Raw genomic sequence first — 18,846 nt, 5'->3', positions numbered from 1 at the left:
CGAGGTGGCGGGCGCCTGTAGTCCCAGCTACTCGGAAGGCTGAGGCAGGAGAATGGCGTCAACCCGGCAGGCGGAGCTTGCAGTGAGCTGAGATCCGGCCACTGCACTACAGCCTGGGCGACAGAGCGAGACTCCGTCTCCAAACAAACAAACAAAAATAACAGCAATACATTTCTGAGGCACAATTATAGCAACAGCCATTGACTGAGTATTCATAGAATTGTTTACACCAAAAACTTTAACCTTATAAAATTATTTTTTGTATGAAAATTAAACATAAGTCTGGCATTTTTTGTTAAAAAATTTAGGTTTAAAAAATTGACCCAGCCCAATACACCGATTCTGCTGGCCCACAGCAATTAGTCAAAAGTATCAATAAATACTTTTAGTAATTGTGTGGCCATTGAGAATGTACTTTTCTGACATCTGACTTCATGGATCTTAATTAGCCAGGGCCCTAGCTGCTATCCTTTGAAAATTATTGCCCTGTTTGCACCCAGGCCACATTTCCTGCAAGCTGCTCCAACCAATGATTGAGTGAAAATGAAGTTAGTGTTCTATAAGCAATTCATCTTTATATACCATTATATAATTTGCAAAGTACTCACACTGGAGCATCTTGTAATCTGTAATATAATTCAATAATTTGGGCAGGGAAGTCATGTTTATCCTTATTTTGCAGATAAGGACACTAGAGCTCTGAAGTTACATGGCTAAACATGCAAGCATTTATTCTAAATCTTCTAGAACCAACCATTCTTCTACATGAGTGAAACTATTCACCCATATATTTATCCAACAGGTATTTCATGAGTATCCACCAGGTCAGACACAGATGCCCAGGTGACTCACTAAACCTAATGGACTGAGGGGCTGTGGTATATTCTGAGGACAGAAGACACAGAAGATTAAAATAAAAAATATTTTGAGATGCCAAACACCATTTGTCCAGATGGTCCAACCCCATCACTTGCCTCTCATTTTTGAACAGGTCCAGATAAAAAGGACTCTCCATTCAAACTTGAATCATAAACACAAAGGATTACTTACATGCTACAAACCTAGAAGGGAATTCATATGAAAAGCTAAAAGGCATTAAAATGGCATTTCAGAAGGAGAATTACCTTAGGGAATAGGAAAAACATAACTGATACATAAAGAAATGAAGTCAAGTGGAAGAACGCAAGAAAGTGTTAAACAATCATAAATTCCCCCCCACCTCCCGCCCCAACACACACACACTAACAAGTAGAAGAATGCTTCTGGAAATGGAAGCCAAACAAACTAGGCAAATTTGTTCGAAGAAAATTAGGATTATAGATTTATGGAAGGTGTGAGTAGCAGGGAGACTTATTAGATTGGTGCAAATAATGGCTTATTTAAATAATGGTTTTGCCATTGGCAAAAGTCAATGGCTTTTTATCAAATGGCCATTACTTTTAATGGCCAAACTTAGTGACCAAAACTACAATTACTTTTTCGTCAATCAATAGACATATCTGTAGCAATACACCAATACACTGGTACTAGTTTAGTGCCAGAACCCTGTCTACACCCTCATTTCTGCTTCTCTGTATGTTTCACTTATTCTTACCACAAGCTTTCTTCACAAGGCCACTGGCAGCTCCATGTTCTACACTGCAAAAGTTTCACCACCAAATCAGGAATGACTTGGTTTCCCAGTTTCAGTTTGAAAAATCTCAGTGATAGATTCTGAATGGCTTACTGCTTGACTGATTAGCTGTGGCCAGTGGAGGGCTGGACTATGTGAGAATATGAAAACACTGAAGTAGCCATGTGGTTTGGTGACAGCAAAGTAGAATTAGAAGTTCCTCAGTGAAAGGGGCAGAGGGTGCCAGACAGATAATCCCAGGGATACCCACTAGAGAAAAATGATTGGGAAAAAATGTCAGATCCTGACAGCATGAACCATCAAAAAAAATTTCTAGAGTGAATAAGATAAAAGGTAAAACAAAAGTAGCAGAAATTAAACAAGAGAGAAAAGATAATTCTTTTTCCTCTTGGGCATTTTGTATTTATAAAGAAGAAACCTATTTTCATAACAAATACTTTCATTACAAGGATCGGTATCCATGCACTCATTCAAAAAATATTTCTTATCAAATGCCTGCTTTGTGCCAAGCACTATTCTAGGTACATAAATGCAAAAAACAATGGCAGGTTTTCTACTCTCACAGAGCTTAGTCTCTAATGGGGGCAAGGCAGAGGCAAACAACAGGCAAAGATAAAATTAGAAACAGGGAGATGTGATAGATACTGGGTGGGTTACACGAACTGCATGGACACTGAGATGACATTTAGGCTGAGCCATTAATTACAAAAAGCAGTCGTGCATAAATCAGGGAGAAAACCATGCTGTGAAGAGGGAATAGCTAGTGAAAAAGTCTTCAAAACTTGGAGCAGAAAGCAAGACAGTGTGGCTAGAAGGCACTGATGGAGGAAGTGAGTACTATCAGATAAAGAGGTCAGCAGGAACCAGACCATGTCCATCATTGTAAGAGAAGAGCTGGTTTCTAAAGACTGGGTCTTCAGATAGAAGGAGATGTTCTAGAATAGAAATAAAAATTGGAAAATATCAATATAGTTGACCATATAAATTTCTAGGTTCTGTGTAAAGAATATAAAAGAACTTCAGAAGAAAATATTAAACAGGAAAGATATTTTATAATTATCATATAGAGTTGATCACAGGTAAATTAATATTTTCAATTAATAAGGAAACTAAAATATTAAGAAAAATATGGGCAAGGGAAATGAACATATAATTTGCAAGAAATATATGTATTTTTCAAAAACCTCACTGTCAATATATCAACCAGATTACTAACCAAAGAAGTGCTAAGTAGAGCAATTAAAGGTCGTTTTTATCAAAAATGGTGAAGACTTTAAAGAAAAAACTAATGTGCTGAAACTGTGGTGAGCGAAGCACACCTGCACAAATTTCAGGCAAAATATGACTTTTACAGGGTCAACCTGGCAACATGCATGTAATCTTTAAAAATTCCATTTTAAGAGATATACCTTAAGAAATTAACCAGACATGAAAAAGATTTCTACTTAAGGAGTTTGTTGCAGGACTAGTAAGTAAAAACAAACTGGAAAGAACCTAAGTATCTGACAATAAGGTATTAATCCTGACTAGTCCTGTCTGCCTTCAGTCTCTCACCATTTCAGTTAAATTCTGTGGCTCATGATTTTAATGGAATTTTCCCATTACTCTCCACTCTACTGCCTCTGTATTTTTACCATTCCAGTGTCTGACAAATCCCTAACCCTCGACCATCTCTCTCCCACTTTCTAGTTATTAAGAGTTCCCTGTCACCATGGTAATGCAAGCATCTTGGACACCAGCCTCTTGCATGCACCCCTGAAATTGGCTTCTAGTTGACCCTCCTGCATCCACTTATGTGCTCAGCCATCCTCTTCAGTACAGTCAGAATGGTCTTTCTGAAACTCAAATCTGCTCACACTCATTGCCATCCCTCCCCACATGGCTGCCTTTGGAAGCTGAAAACACTTTGCAGAATGAAAAGAAATTCTTAGCGGGGGTCTACATTCCCTAATTGATGTGAACCCTACCTTCCTTTGCAGCCACCTTTTCTTCCATCCTTTACTCTTAGCCTTTGGGTTTCAGTTATATTGTCTTTTGTAGAGTTCTGCCAATATGCCCATCTTTCTTGTCAACTGGCTTTGCACATGCTATTCCTTATGCCTGGAACAGTCTTTCTCAATCTGCTCCATCTTTTTCACCCACTTCACTTTATTTATGCCTTCAGATCTCAGCTCAATCTTTTCCTCATTCAGTGACTTCCCTAACCAGGTCAATTCCCCTATTTGTGTGTTTTTATATTCCAGTGTACTTTTACTATTTTATACCTGTGAGTTATAAATGTCTATTTACACGTTTGAGCCATTGACAATGTATATCTTTCTTATTGTTTAGTGAGGAATGTATAATATCCACATATGCAGATAGCATGTCTGCTTTGGAAATGGCTATATTCCTAGCACTCATACTGGCATATAGTAGGTACTCAATACATATTTATTGAGAATGAAGGATTAAATGATGCTATGTCCTTAAAAAGAAAGGTCATACACCACTAAAATTAAAGAATTTTTAAAGCATAAACATTTTAATACAAATCTATATTTAAAACTGTATATAGGATATCACATGGTTATACAGTTTTATACCTATATATGCAAAAAATGTACATGAAGCTAGTTATCTCATGTATGCCCCTGGAATTTCCAGATAGTGGGATACTTTAAAAAATAATGTGGCTTATACCTAACTCAACTTAGGAGAACACTGAAATTAATTGGTCATCTCCTCAATATCTCTTGTCTTGCACTGAGGAATTTCTGGTAAATGGATTTCTCCTGTCGGTCCACATGGGGTCTCTAGAGGGACACCTGGGCCTAGCATCCTGAAGTGTGGACTGGGAACTCAGTAGGCATGGCCATGTGATGATTAGAACAACTTGGCATTGAAATGTCCAGATTGATTGGGTCTCCTGTCCTTCCTGCTTGCAGCCTCTGGGTCTTTTAGTCATGTAAGGCAGGCCAACTGTATCTCAAAACTGTGAGTAAGCTTTTTAGAATGGCTGGTCTTTGAAAACCTAGTTGATAAACTCTAAGCAATAATTTTTAAAAGTATATATAATGACGTATACATAAATAATATGTATATAATTACATAAGACATATAAAACAATGCATTTAGCTTTCAATTTACCTAAGACGATAACTTGTAGGTATATTCTCATCCTTTAGAGGGTCAAGCCTTATTTTTATTAAAATATGAATAGAGGTAGAATCTAACAGTTTCCATATCTCAGCACAATTATTGGATTCCTCAGGGGCAGAATGGTAGAAAACATTAAAGAGAGCATGAAAATAAAGAGATATCTGAGCTTATGACAGGATAGTTTGAAACATGTTCATATGTTGACTTGCCTCTAGGAATTTACTTGATCCTTACTTCTTATCATAGAGGGAAATCATGAAGCTCTTAATAGAAAATACATAAAGTCAAAACAAACTGTAATGCACTATGTTAGCTTGATTAACAAATCAGTGAAATTAAAATGAAGGATCTTTTGAGAAAGGTTGGTCAGTATGTCTTTTAACTGCCATCAAAATAGGTATCATACCTGCCATTTCATTCTGAATTTTTAATGAGTAGCACATAATCTATCAATTTAGGAGATTCATGCTCTGCTTATCTAGGTGAGAGAGAGGTAGAGTATTTTCTTGCTATTTTCATGTAGTGAGCAACATTTGAGTCTGTCTTAACTGATTTCTCACTTAAAAATTATTAAGAAATTTTATTCACTAACATTTATAGTGGTAGGATATATACCCTTCCTACCTGATTTTGTTTTATCAGTAAAAAGAGCGAGTCAAATTAATTTTTATGCTCCAACAATTCCCTCTGGGGTGTGTGAAATATATACTTAGCTTTTCAATTACGTAGACAATTTATAAGATATGACTTGTTCTAAAGCCAATTAACTTATTTCTTCAAATTTTTATAATCTACTCTCTAAAAACTGTTTGTTGTGTTATTTAGTATATGTTTGTTATACAGATGCCCAGCCTTCCACCAGAGATTATGAGCTTTGTTGCTCAGAGAAGGCTGGCCCCTTGAAATGGAGGATTAACGCTTCTCCTCCCCTGTGGGGTACAGAAATGAAGTTTCTTTTTCTCATGTTGACTGAATATTGAAACATTTGGGAGAAGTGGGTATTTAAAAAGTGCCTTTGTGGTGGCTCACGCCTGTAATCCCAGCAATTTTGGAGGCCAAGGCAGGCAGATCACGAGGTCAGGAGTTCGAGACCAGCCTGGGAAACATGGAGAAACCCCCATCTCTACAAAAAATACAAAAAAATTAGCCGGGTGTGGTAGCGCGCACCTGTAATCCCAGCTGCTCAGGAGGCTGAGGCGTAAGAATCACTTATACCCAGTAGGCAGAGGTTGCAGTGAGCCGAGATCATGCCATTGCACTCCAGCCTGGGCAACAGAGCAAGACTCTGTCTCAAGAAAACAAACAAAAACTGCTTTTCATACCTTAATGACCAATTCGAAAGTTGTAGTTATACCCAAGGATGACCAGAGGCATCTAAAGATCCTGAAACAACTTTCAAAACAAAGTGTCTGATTGATCAAATAAAATTCTTTAAGTTAAATCTCTAAGAAGAGTGAGTAAAGGGTAGAGTGAGCAAACTTCCCCTCCCCCACCCAACCTCAAAGTGCATCATGGCAAGGACCAGAACCATTCACTGAGCTCATGGTTGCATATTAGTTGGGGAGATCAGTTTGTTCCGCCATTCACAGAAGGATGCTGGCTGAGAAGTGCAAACCACAGGTCTTGCTGGCTCCTTTTGTGCAGCCACCAAGCAGCAGAGGAGCTGGCAGGAGCTCCATGAGGGGTGTCACACTTTCAGAGTTTGGCGGAGCAAGGCTGCACAGGTTTTCCTATGGACCAACAGATACTAAAGAAAGTAACTGGGCTTATGTCCTATGAAAAGGTCACTTCCGGCCAGGCGCAGTGGCTCATGTCTGTAATCCCAGCACTCTGGGAAGCCAAGACAGGTGGACCATCTGAGGTCAGGAGTTCGAGACCAGCCTGACTAATAATGGTGAAACCCCATCTCTACTAAAATTCCAAAAATTAGCCAGGTGTGCACTTGTAGTCCAAGCTACTTGGGAGGCTGAGGCAGGAGAATCACTTGAACCCAGGAGGTAGAGGTTGCAGTGAGCTGAGAACGTGCCACTGTACTCCAGCCTGGGTGACAGAGTGATACTCTGTCTCAAAAAAAAAAAAAAAAAAAAAAAAAAAAAAAGAAAAGAAAAAAGAAAAGCCCACTTCCTGAGAGAACTGCCTGCCAGGATGTGACCATTCTACCACTATGCTACAGAAACAAGAGCCTAGGGTATGTGCCAGAGGCCAGCCAGAGCATACAGCACCTTCATCAGGGTACTATACCCAAAGGAGTTCACTGTGGGGGTTCTCCAAAGAACCCACAAATGCCCTATCCTCAAGAGAATGAGCTAACAATTGAGCTGCTGCCATCCAGAGGGTGCCAGTTCCAGATTATAAAACCACTTATTCAAGTAACATTTTACTTTTCTCTAATTTCCTTCCTTCTTTCTCCAGCCCTGGAAGAGACAAAAAGGGCAGACTGAGTAGGCAAGGGAGTGTAGATCTCATAAACAGACCTCGTCCTCTTTCCCCACTGCTGTTTCCTGAGCCTTGAGTCAAGCTTGAATTAGGAGGGATGAACTTGAATTTGATAAATGCCTCACCTGATGACTTAAATTAGACTGGGCCTAATATCTTGAATAAGAATCTTCTATACTCAGAAACTCAGTCTGAGATATCACTGAGCAAGGACAAAGGATCTCTTGCAGTTTGCTTGAAGAAAATGGTCAGAGAAAAATAAAATTGCATCCTGTCTACACTACATTGAGTCTGGCCCATTTATTAATAATAAACTGGTTACCTCTGGTTTCCAGTCCAGAGGTAACCTCATTTGTTGGTAACCTCATTTATGATTGCATTTCAGTTGGATTCCCTCTCCCTTGGGCATTACCACTAGGAAGTGGGCCACCACCTTCATGGTGAAGTGTATCTCTGACTTCTCCAGTTGGGTGCTGGGCACTAAGGAAGCTGGTGGACACCTCTGCTGGGAACATTCCTCCTGCCTTTTTCTTCTGGGTTCCAATATGTTCACTGGGCCTTACTGGTGCATTGGAGGCCCTGAGATACCAGCTGTACTCTTTGTGCTATAGAGTGAGGAGGATGATTCTCAAACAACTCTTTCAATTTTAATCTATAGCTTCATCCTCCTCCCCCTGCCTGTTACGATTGGTAGACTTCTGTGAATCGTAGGTCAGGAAACCAACCTTTGTGAGCCACATCACACTGAATGTTGACTCCCTCTCTTCTTTGAGGGCTAAGACTGTGTGGTTTATCATTGTTCAGATTTTATATTGATACTTTAAAAATTACCAGTAGCAGTTTAAAAATAACATACATCTATTATCACACAGTTTCCATAGGTTAGGAGTTCAGGCATAGCTTAGCTGGATCCTCTGCCCAGGGTCTTACAAGGCTGCAGTCAAGGTGTCAGCCAAACTGCGTTTACTTAAGACTACACTGGAGAAGAATCTGCTCTCAAGCTCTTTCAAGTTATGGTCAGAATTCATTTCCTTCTGACTGTTTCACTGAGAGTTGCATCTATCTTCTTACTGGCTGTTGCCTGAAGGGTGCGTCAGATCCTTGAGGCTGCCCACAGCTCCTACTTAGTGGCCCTCTCCAAGGGCTGTTCATAACACAACTGTTTATTTCTTTGAGGCCAGCAGGAGAATCTCACTCCAGTCTGCTCATATGGAATCTCTTATAATGTAACATAATCACAGGAGTGACACGGCATGACCTCTAATTAGAAGAAATATGTCTGTCCACACTCAAGGGAAGGGGATCATGCAAAGGTAACATTCACTGGGGGGGTCACCTTAGGGTGTTTCCACCATATTCTGGTTTCCTCTCCCACAAATTGACTTCCTCTTGACACTTCCACTCCCTCGTGCCCACTTTTAGAAAAGGCCTACCAGTTTGTTGGAAATGCTTAGGGATGCCTTGTTCCTTCACCTGCACATCCAAATCATTGGAAAGGATGTTTAAACTCCACCTTTAAAATGCATCCCATTCCTCACCTCTTCACCTGTATCCTCTTACTCCAAGTGCCATCAATTTGTCCATATCACTGCCACATTACCCGGGCTCCATCCTCCCACTTTCTCATCACCCATTTCCACACAGCAACCAGAGTCATCTTTTAAAAGTCGTGAATCAGATCATATTGTCCCATGCCTTTCACTCTCAAGTGGCTTCCCACTGTGTGGAAAATCCAAACTCCACACCATAGTCTTCCAGGTTTCACTTAATCAGGGCTCTGTCCCGACTCTGACTTCACTTTCTCCACCCTCAGGAATGTGAGATTCATAAAGCCTGGGACTTTATCTTATTCTCTCTTGGAGTTTCAGTGCCTAAAATAGAGCCTGGGATATTTAAGACAGCTTAAATCTTGTGGATGCTTCATAGGCTCAAGTTGAACATCTGTGATACAAAAATGGAGCCATGAAGTTTCCATGTTCAGTGAAGGAAACAGTGTTGTAACAGTTGGCTCCAGTTTAGAGAAAAACTGACTTGGGTTAAAAGAGCCAGCTGATAGAGGGCATTACTAGGGCACTGGGGCCACTGGCTAACATGGCGCTTCTATAATAATCCCAAGTTCCAACATCCATCAGCCTTTAGCCCATGATATGACCCAGTATAGGAACTTGCCTTTTCCTATTAGTCCTAATAGAGCAAGGATGCTAAGTCAGGGGCTACAGTGAGGAAATCTAATTTCTTTGGATTTAGCCCCTTCACAAGTATGAAGTTTTATAGATGGGGTTTCCAGCCTCTGATACTAGCCAGAAATCCAGAGCCTAAGACTTTCTGACTTTTGCTGTTATTCTGAAATCCTCAGTCTAAAACCTAATTTGAGCTCCCACTTTTCTTGTGTTGCACCAAATTTAAAAATACTCCTTTGAGACAAGGACCATTCACCTCCTTCAAGCCCACATAGATCGCACTGATCAATCAAGATACTGATTTTTCTCCCCAGATCATCTCCAGTGTTATTTCTCAAGCCATCGTGTATGTTTCAAGTAGCAGTGGTTTGATGGTCAGGATGAAAACAATTCAGCATTCTTACTTTAATGAACAGGAATTCCTTACCTCAAAAGGAATAACCCTTATTTTATGTCATAAGGAAAGGTGGTATGATCCCTTCACATTTCAAATCCTCTGGGTCTAATATAAAGAGATCTAACCAGCTTCATCTCCCAGTAAAACTACCACTGTAGACAAAGCATGGTAAATGCATTCAATCTAAGTGGTGAATTCTGACCAACTGTTAGCAGCTGCTGGAATGTAGTCATGAGATCACTAAAGTTATATCTGGGCTCAGTGAAAAAGAGTATCTTGGTCAAGGGTGATAGCTGCTATGAATTTTCTAATTTTCCTTCTTGTTCACGTTCCAAACAACTCCCCTCTGGATGAGGTTGACACCACCATACTCGATAACTCCGTGGGCTCATGGCCCAGAGTCCCCCTGAATTTACTGACTTCTCATTTCTCAGAAGTAATAGAGACAGCCTGTAAAGTTCACTTCTGCCTTCTTAAAGAACACAATGTCAGCCAGGTGCGGTGGCTTATGCCTGTAATCCCAGCACTTTGGGAGGCCAAAGCCAAGGCCAAGGCGGGTGGATCATGAGGTCAGGAGTTCGAGACCAGCCTGACCAACATGGTAAAACCCCGTCTTTACTAAAAATGCAAAAATTAGCCGGGCATGGTGGTATATATGCCTGTAATCCCAGCTACTCAGGAGGCTGGGACAGGAGAATTGCTTGAGCCTGGGAGGCGGAGATTGCAAAGAGCGGAGATCATGCCACTGTATTCCAGTCTGGGTGACAGAGTGAGACTCCATCTCAAAAAAAGAAAAAAAAAGAACACAATATCATTTCCTGACCCAGACAATGCTAAATCACATACAGGACACCTAGTGTTTTAAGTTTCCCCATCTTTGGTTTCTGGGAATACAAAGCAAAAGATCCAGGGTCATGGAGTGAGGCATAAGTCATTAAAGGCTGCCCTGGCTTTTCCCTTCATGGTGTACTGGGAGACACCATGTGGTGTGAGGCATTCATTTGCAGGTATAGAGTCCGTAAAATTGTATTCTAAAATTAAAAAAATTTTAATTAGAAGGCAGCATCTGTGAACCTTTTGCTGGAAGCCACTATTTTTTTTTTTTTTTTTTTTTCTGATAAATTATCCCAGCTCTGTGGCTCCTTATCCCCCTCCCACCATGTCAGAGATTGTAAAACCAGCCTCTGCTCCTGTTGCAATACTCCTGTAACAGTCACATGGAGATTTCTCTGCTTAATATTTAACAAGCTACCCATGCCTCCTGGAAAACTGAGAAATATTTAATTTAGAGCCACTTCTTCCCTCATAGACTCTCATGGTTGCCCTGTTTTGCTCTCATTTCCTTATTTCCAGAAACTGTGTGAATCAAAGGCGGGTCTGGACTTCTGAGGAGGGCACTGGCTTCTTAATCCTTGCCTGCTGCCATCTTTTGCCATTTGAAACAATGTAATTCACTCTGGCTACAATGTGAGTAGCCAAGGTTGAATACTTTTTTTTTAAATTTCAAGTGAGAGCTTTTTTTAGGTTAAAAAATATTCTGCGTAGCAATGGTAGTCTTAGGGTCTCTGTATACGTCTATTTTCACGCTGCTGAGGAAGACATATCTGAGACTGGATAATCTATAAAGAAAAAGAGGTTTAATCAACTCATAGTTCCACATGGCTGGGGAGGCCTCACAATCATGGCAGAAGGTGAAAGGTACTTCTTACACGGCAACGGCAAGAGAATGAGAAAGCCAAGTGAAAGGTGTTTCCTCTTATAAAACCATCAGTTCTTGTGAGACCTATTGACTATCACGAGAACAGTATAGGGGAAACCCTCCCATGATTCAATTATCTCCAACTGGGTCCCTCCCACAACTGGTGGGAATTATGGGAGCTACAATTCAAGGTGAGATTTGGGTGGGGACACAGCCAAACCATATCCATATGCAGATGAAGGCGGAGATTGGGCTGATGCATGTACAAGTCAAGGAATGCCAGAAATTGCCAGGAAACCCCCAGACTTAGGAGAGAGGTGTGGAACAGTTTCTTCTTTAGATCCCTCAGAAGGAACTAAGCACACTGACACCTTGATTTCTCAGACTTCCAGCCTCTGGAACTGAGAGACAATACATTTCTGTTGTTTGAGCCATGTAGTTTGTGGTACTTTGTTATGGCAGCCCTAGCAAATGAATACTGTAAGTATCATATCCATGTGGAAAATATGATTAGTCTGTCAATATCCAGCCTCTATTTTTTCCCCCCTCTGAGATGAAGTTTCCCTCATCACCCAGGCTGGAGTGCAATGGTGGGATCTTGGATCACTGCAGCCTCTGCTTCCTGGGTTCAAGCGATTCTCTTTCCTCAGCCTCCTGTGTAGCTGGAACTACAGGTGCGTGCCACCATGCCCAACTAAATTTTTGTACTTTTAGTAGAGATGAGGTTTTACCATGTCGGCCAAGCTGTCTCAAAATCCTCACCTTGGGTAATCTGCCCACCTTGGCTTCCCAAAGTGCTGGGATTACAGGCATGAGCCATCATGCCCAGCCAAGTTTCTTAGTAAAAGAATTTACACTTTTGACTGAGACATTGCCACTGGAAGTAATGCCTGTATTTCCCAGCCTTCTTTGCAGCTATGCCAATAACATGTATGGTGAGTTGTGGGGACTTTAGAGAGATTCCTTAAAAGAAAGGGAGAAGAGGCTTTGTCTTTTTTAAAATCTACTTTTCTAATTATTCTGGAATTCAATAGTCCAAAAGAAAGCTTGAAGGGCTGAAGTCCCCACTGCTAATCACAGAGCTATCACAACAATTGTACATTGCCTTCTCCCAGTCTTTCATGGTGTGAGAAATAAAGCTCTGTCTAATCTAAGAATCATTGTTTGGAGTTTACTCTTATAAGAAGCATCATCTATTAGTAACCGATACATGGCAGTTGTGTATACGAGAAGACTTAGAGAGGTGATGTGACTCACCCATGGTCATTCAGCCTCAGCAGCTGGCAGATGCCCAAACTGAAGTTCACATTTTCTTCTTCCCTAGTTCAGATTTAATCAAAATGTGGTTCATGTGCCCCTGTTCAAAATCGTTGCAGGTGCTGGTTAAAAATACCAATTCTCCTTTGTACTTAGCCTTTTGAATATCAGTCTCTAGAAATCTATGCTTTAACCAGCAACTAATTTGATCCTTTTAAGCACACTGAAGATCGAGAAAGCCCCCGTTTCAAGCCACTTTGTGCTCAGGTACCAAATCCGAGAAGCAGATTCAACGGGCTAGAAACAACAGTTCTGGATTTTCCATTCACGGTTTTACAATCCACTGTCCTAAAGATGAAACGAGTCCTCAGCAGTGAATGAACAGGAGAACAGAGCCATCTATCACATTTGCCTCAAGGAGGGGAATTTAGGGGACTCTTAAATTTCTTTGGGAATGCAGAACACACCAGAGAAGAGCAGTGGCCAAAAAAGTTACTGTGCATTCTTCCGCCCCACAGACATCAGGGTCTGAAGTCGGTGTGAGTCATCCTTGTTGTCTATTGCTACCTCCACACCATTTTCTCCCTCCTTCCTTCCAAACCCTTGATCCTTTCAGGCTCATACTTTCTGCTTGCCTATACCTCCCTCACTTCCTCTCCATTTCAGACATTTATTGTTGTCCTTGTCACTTATCCTTATTCACTGAATACTTTGGCATCTAGTCTGTAGTCTTTCTGTCCATTTCAGCTTCTTCCTATTAACCAGTGGAAATCCTGGCCTCTCTTCCTTGACCTCATTTTCTCCAATGACCTTCTTATTCACTCCATTTCACCCATTTCCATTCTCACATCTTGAAGCATATTAGCTGTAACCACAGCATTTCTGAAATCGCCAGTGGAAACAGCTAATTCTCCCATGGGAGCCTCTTTGCTCTCCCAGCTCCTCTGCTCAAGTTTCTCTATTAGAATACTTTATCTAACCTGAAGCTCCCATCTTCATCTCCCCTATTGCTCCACCAATCAGTCTCTCCTTTACTCAGTGGATGTGAATGCAGGTTAGAGTGCCTGCTCCATTGAGTCAAGCACTCTCTTGCAAACATGCTTAACTCTGCTACCACTTTGAGCATTCAGCATGAGCTAAATCCCAATCCAGGGTGAACCCAATTACTTGCATCCACCATCTCACATCCATCCTAAAAGATGAGCCTGACTAGGGGGAAAAATAACATAATTAGGCAGATTAGAATCATTATGGATTCATAATCTTTTAATCACCTGCTTCAGCTGGGCACTCATTAAAGTCTAGCAAACATTCAATTTCTCTCATCAGCTCATCCCTGTCTGTCCTATCAAAGGAAGATCCATCTGCCTCTGCACTGGCTCCCAAGAATTCACTAGCTTGTTTTTCGCATTCTGCCCAATATCTTAAATCTTTGTCATCACTTCTCCATCCTTCTCATCAGTATACAAGCTTGCTAGATATTCTCTTTTTGAGAAAAGTTTTTTTGTTGTTGTTGTTCTTTTGAAAAAAAAAGCATGAAACCTGGAAGCTCTCCTTGGATCCACATCATCCAGCTATCACTACTTCATTTTACTCACCTTTCTTGCCATATTTCTCAAGAATGTTTTATATATGACACGCCATACCAACAGCTCTTTATCATTTTGTGATCTGCTAAAGTCTGCTTCTACCCTTGCTACAGCATGAAAACTGTTATTATTAAAGACATTTGTGTTCTCCACATTTTTGGATCCAATCATAAAAAGAGTTCCAGTCCTCATTTTAGGTTAACTGTGGTTCTGTTTTATGTATCTTCTAACTTCTCTCTTATATAACTAACCTCTGTTTTATATATCTTCAGTCCAGTTTCCAGCCTGAAGAGGCAGCCCATTTTCATGGATCCAATTATTTTAAAATGTTAAGTCCTTGGGAGGCTGAGGTGGGCAGATCATGAGGTCAAGAGATGGAGATCATCCTGGCCAACATATGAAACCCCGTCTCTACTAAAAATACAAAAATTAGCTGGGCTTGGTGGTGTGCACCTGTTGTCCCAGCTATTTGGGAGGCTGAGGCAGCAGAATTGCTTGAACTCGGGAGGCGGAGGTTGCAGTGAGCTGAGATGGTGCCACTGCACTCCAGCCTAGTGACAGTGACACTTTGTCTCAAAAATAAATAAATAAATAAAATAAAGTCCTCATTTTTTGTTGACTGTGGGTTGCTCTAGGTCTGTTTCACATGACTCATTCCAGGGTCCAGTTTGACAGGCAGCCCCTATCTGGATTATGCCCTGGTATAGACCATTCTCATGGCAGAGAGAAACACAAAATCTGATTGAACAAAGGTTCTTGCATCTTCTACTGGGATGTGACATAGGTTAGGCCTGCTCACTTTACGCTGGCCAAATTAAGTCACATGGCCAGGCCCAAAGTCAATAGCATGGGACTGTACACTCTCACAGATGGGGAGGGGTAGTGCACTGCCAGACAAACAGCAACAAAGTATAATTCTCTTACAGGGAAAGGGTGACCAAACATGTGGGGACAGTACTGCACTCTGACAATCATTTTAACTTGATCCTTGATCTCTCCTGTTCTTATTTCATCTCATACTTTAATCACACTCGCCTCTGTATCTACCTGATCCCCAAGTCAACTCATTGAAACACAGTAATTTGCTAATTCTTACCCTCTTGACTATTTGCCATTTCCATTTTGCAAATACTTATTCTTCCTGTATGCTTTCTCCCTATCTTGTTATACATTGATAAAGAGAAAAAAATGTTGAGTCAACTGTGTGATTATAACTTTGTAAGGCCCTCCCTGCTATATTTTTTCTTCCATCTCTTATAACTTCATAGTGTATATGTTATAGTGGCTATTAAAATAGCATCTGCCCTTCTCTGTGTATCTCTCCCACTGTGAATATTTTCATTTCAGTGGATAAATAAATCTTTGGCTATATGAAATGTTCCAAGCCATCTGGTTTGAGATCCATCAATTTTCTTCCTTACTATTTCTAAATATCAACTCATTGTCCCTCTTACTCTCCTTCATTCTTCACAGCACAAAAGGAAGTATTCCTCTCTGAAAATATCCAATTCTTCTTTGTGCTCACTTGTGACAATATTATAACCTTATTGTAATCCATTTAATGCTATTTACTGAGGATGCCCTAATGACTGGTGTATGGAAAATACAAAATAAATAATGACTTTATTTTCCCAAAGACAACTGGGGTTGCATATGTGTCAAATAGAAAATAATAGATAGGGATTTATTCCTCCATTAGCTTTTCAGGTTTGCTTATCTCTCAGAGTAATTTAAATTGAAATGGAAGACAAATCCTTATTTGATTGTTAGCCAATTCAATACTATTTATTTCGTGTAAGTTGGTGTGGGATCTAAGTGCACTGTTGTTAAAAGGCTATTTAATGTCACATAGAGGGCCTATTAATTTTTTTGATAAAGTGTCAGCATGCCCAGCCAATTGCATATATTTAATAGGGAGAGTCTAAAAGTCTGCCTCTATACTTTATGGTAATGGTGCTATAGCTTATATTCTGCTATACATACTAAAGCACTGCTTTTGTCATCAGAAGTCTAGAGATAAATTTCAAAGCGAATTTGTGGCTCTGTTAGAAAAAAGCTCAAAGAATGATACAAGTTTTGTAGTAGAACAGAGATTCAATAGGCAGCACATGGTAGGGAGGATGGGCTTTGTATTAATAGTGAAAATATTGATAATTCAAGTTAAATTTTAACACATTGTTGGTAAGGATACATATTTACATAGGCTTGAAACAGGACATTATCATGGACATTATTTTCTTACTTGGTCTGAAAGACTAGAAGTCACAAAGCTGTTTTCCTTTTCTTGCCTACAATTGGCATACATTGCTAACTATTTAATGCTTACAAGTGAATAGTTTTCTTTTTCATAGAAATAATTGACAATGCGAGGCAGAATCTTAACATAATGCCTAGCACATAACAGTCAATATTTGTAAAATAAATGAATGAATTAAAATTGGATAAAGAAACACAAATGGCACTTGTGGTTTTAAAATGGTGGAGGAAAGATGATGTCTCCTCCTCTTTCCAAATGTCTAATCACTCACAGAACAGATGAAAATGCAGATAATATATACTGCTATGAAATGAAAACCTCAGTAGCAATAATGAAGTTTAAGAATATTGTAGTCTTTAAATTTTAAAAACCCATATCAAAAAGGGATAGAGGCATTTAGAGAAGATACAGCAAAGCAACAGAAGAAGAAAAAATACTTCTTCAGGGAGTTGTTACACCCTGGGGTGGCAGGAATAAAAGAAAATCATCACAAAAATGAGAGCTGTATTGCCAAGAACATAAAGTGAAAGAGGCCTTTTTAAAAATACAACAAACATGAGGATGGATTGAAATAAACAAGAAAAACAAGTGTTAAAAGGAATAGAGAAATAATAAGAATTATTATAAAGAACAAACAAAAAAAATCCAGCCTATAATTACTCATGTTTCCAAAGAAAAAAAACTGAAATTGAATAGAAATTATTTATAAACATAATTTCTAAAAATTCCATAAACAGTTGGATCTATGGATTTAAATAGTACTCCATGACCAATAAAAAAGTTAACAAATAATGACCAACAATAAGATATATCCTAATAAATGTATTGCACTTCAAGGGTAAAGAAATTTCATTAGGAAATAAAGATATAATATCTAATCTCTAAAATTAGGAAAAACCAAATAAGCCTAAGGTGTTCTCCCTCTTTCTCCTTCTCCATCTCTCATATATATGTACATATACTGTATGTGTATACATGAATATACTGTATATGTATATTTTATATTTTATTTACATATTTTATATCACTCTTGTATTATAAATCTCCTGTATGCACGTTTACTACCACACACATACAAACACATACACACACAAACACACACACATATATATATATGCATACATATATATATATGTTTTCAGGTACAAGAGATTGGAGTAGTGGTTAAAATATTATCAAGGAAAACAAAGATGACTCCAGAATTTTATACCCAGCCAAACTACTATAACAGTATACATGCAACAGATAAACACACAAGCATTCAGGAAATAGTTACTACATGAGTACTTCTTAAAGAAATTGTAGAGTTTAATGGAAGAGAAATAAAATTTCTAGGACAAAGTTTAAGAGAGAAAATTATGAAGGAGAACTAGCCATACTAGATATTAAGCTTATTGTAAACATCATCATATTTGAGACAGTGTGGAGAATAGAAAGTCCAGCAATAGCTCAAATACATATATGAATTTCAGTTATAATAAAGGATGTCTTAGTGTGCAAACTACTTTTGAATAAAGGGTGGATGCTAATCCAGATTAAAAGAAAAAAGTTGGATTTTTATCTTACATTTTGTACCAAAATTTTAGATTCAAAAGAGTTTTATAAATATCAAAATCATAAAATAAGAATGTAGGAGAATTTTTATGATAAAGCAGGAGAGAAGGCTATTCTAAAAATGATAAAATCTCAGAACTCAGAAAAAGTAGATACATCTGAAAAGGTAGTCAAAAATTGCTACATGGCCAAAAAGGCCACGAGAGCCCAGAAAATAAAAGTACAAAGTACAAAATTGGGAAGTAAATATTTGCAACTTATATCACAGATCAAAAATTAACACAGTAATTGTTCTTGGTAATCAAGAACAAAAGCCAAGAATGTAAGGTTAAAAAGTCAAGAATCAGACTTCAGAAAACAAAATGCACACAGCTATTAAGCCTATGAAAAATTGCTCAAACAATAACTAGTATGAGAGATATAAATTACAACTATCCCACATAACAGTTATGTATTTTTATTTCATTATATATAAAATTGGCAAAGATAAAAATGTTTGAATTCACAACCTTATACTTTACTAGTCAAAATAAAAATTGGCATGCCTCTATAAAGAGAAACTGGGGAAAATCAATTAAATTTAAAATTTTGACATATCCCTTGACCTGTTGTGTTAGTCCATTCTTTCCTTGCGATGAAGAAACAGCAGAGACCATAATTTATAAAGAAAAGAGGTTTAGCTGGCTCATCGTTCAACAGGTGG

This window comes from Papio anubis, chromosome 7 (genome assembly GCF_008728515.1).
Source record: "Papio anubis isolate 15944 chromosome 7, Panubis1.0, whole genome shotgun sequence".
Taxonomy (NCBI): Eukaryota; Metazoa; Chordata; class Mammalia; order Primates; family Cercopithecidae; genus Papio; species Papio anubis.
The sequence above is the reverse complement of the archived record's forward strand: the minus strand, read 5'-3'. Positions refer to the sequence as shown.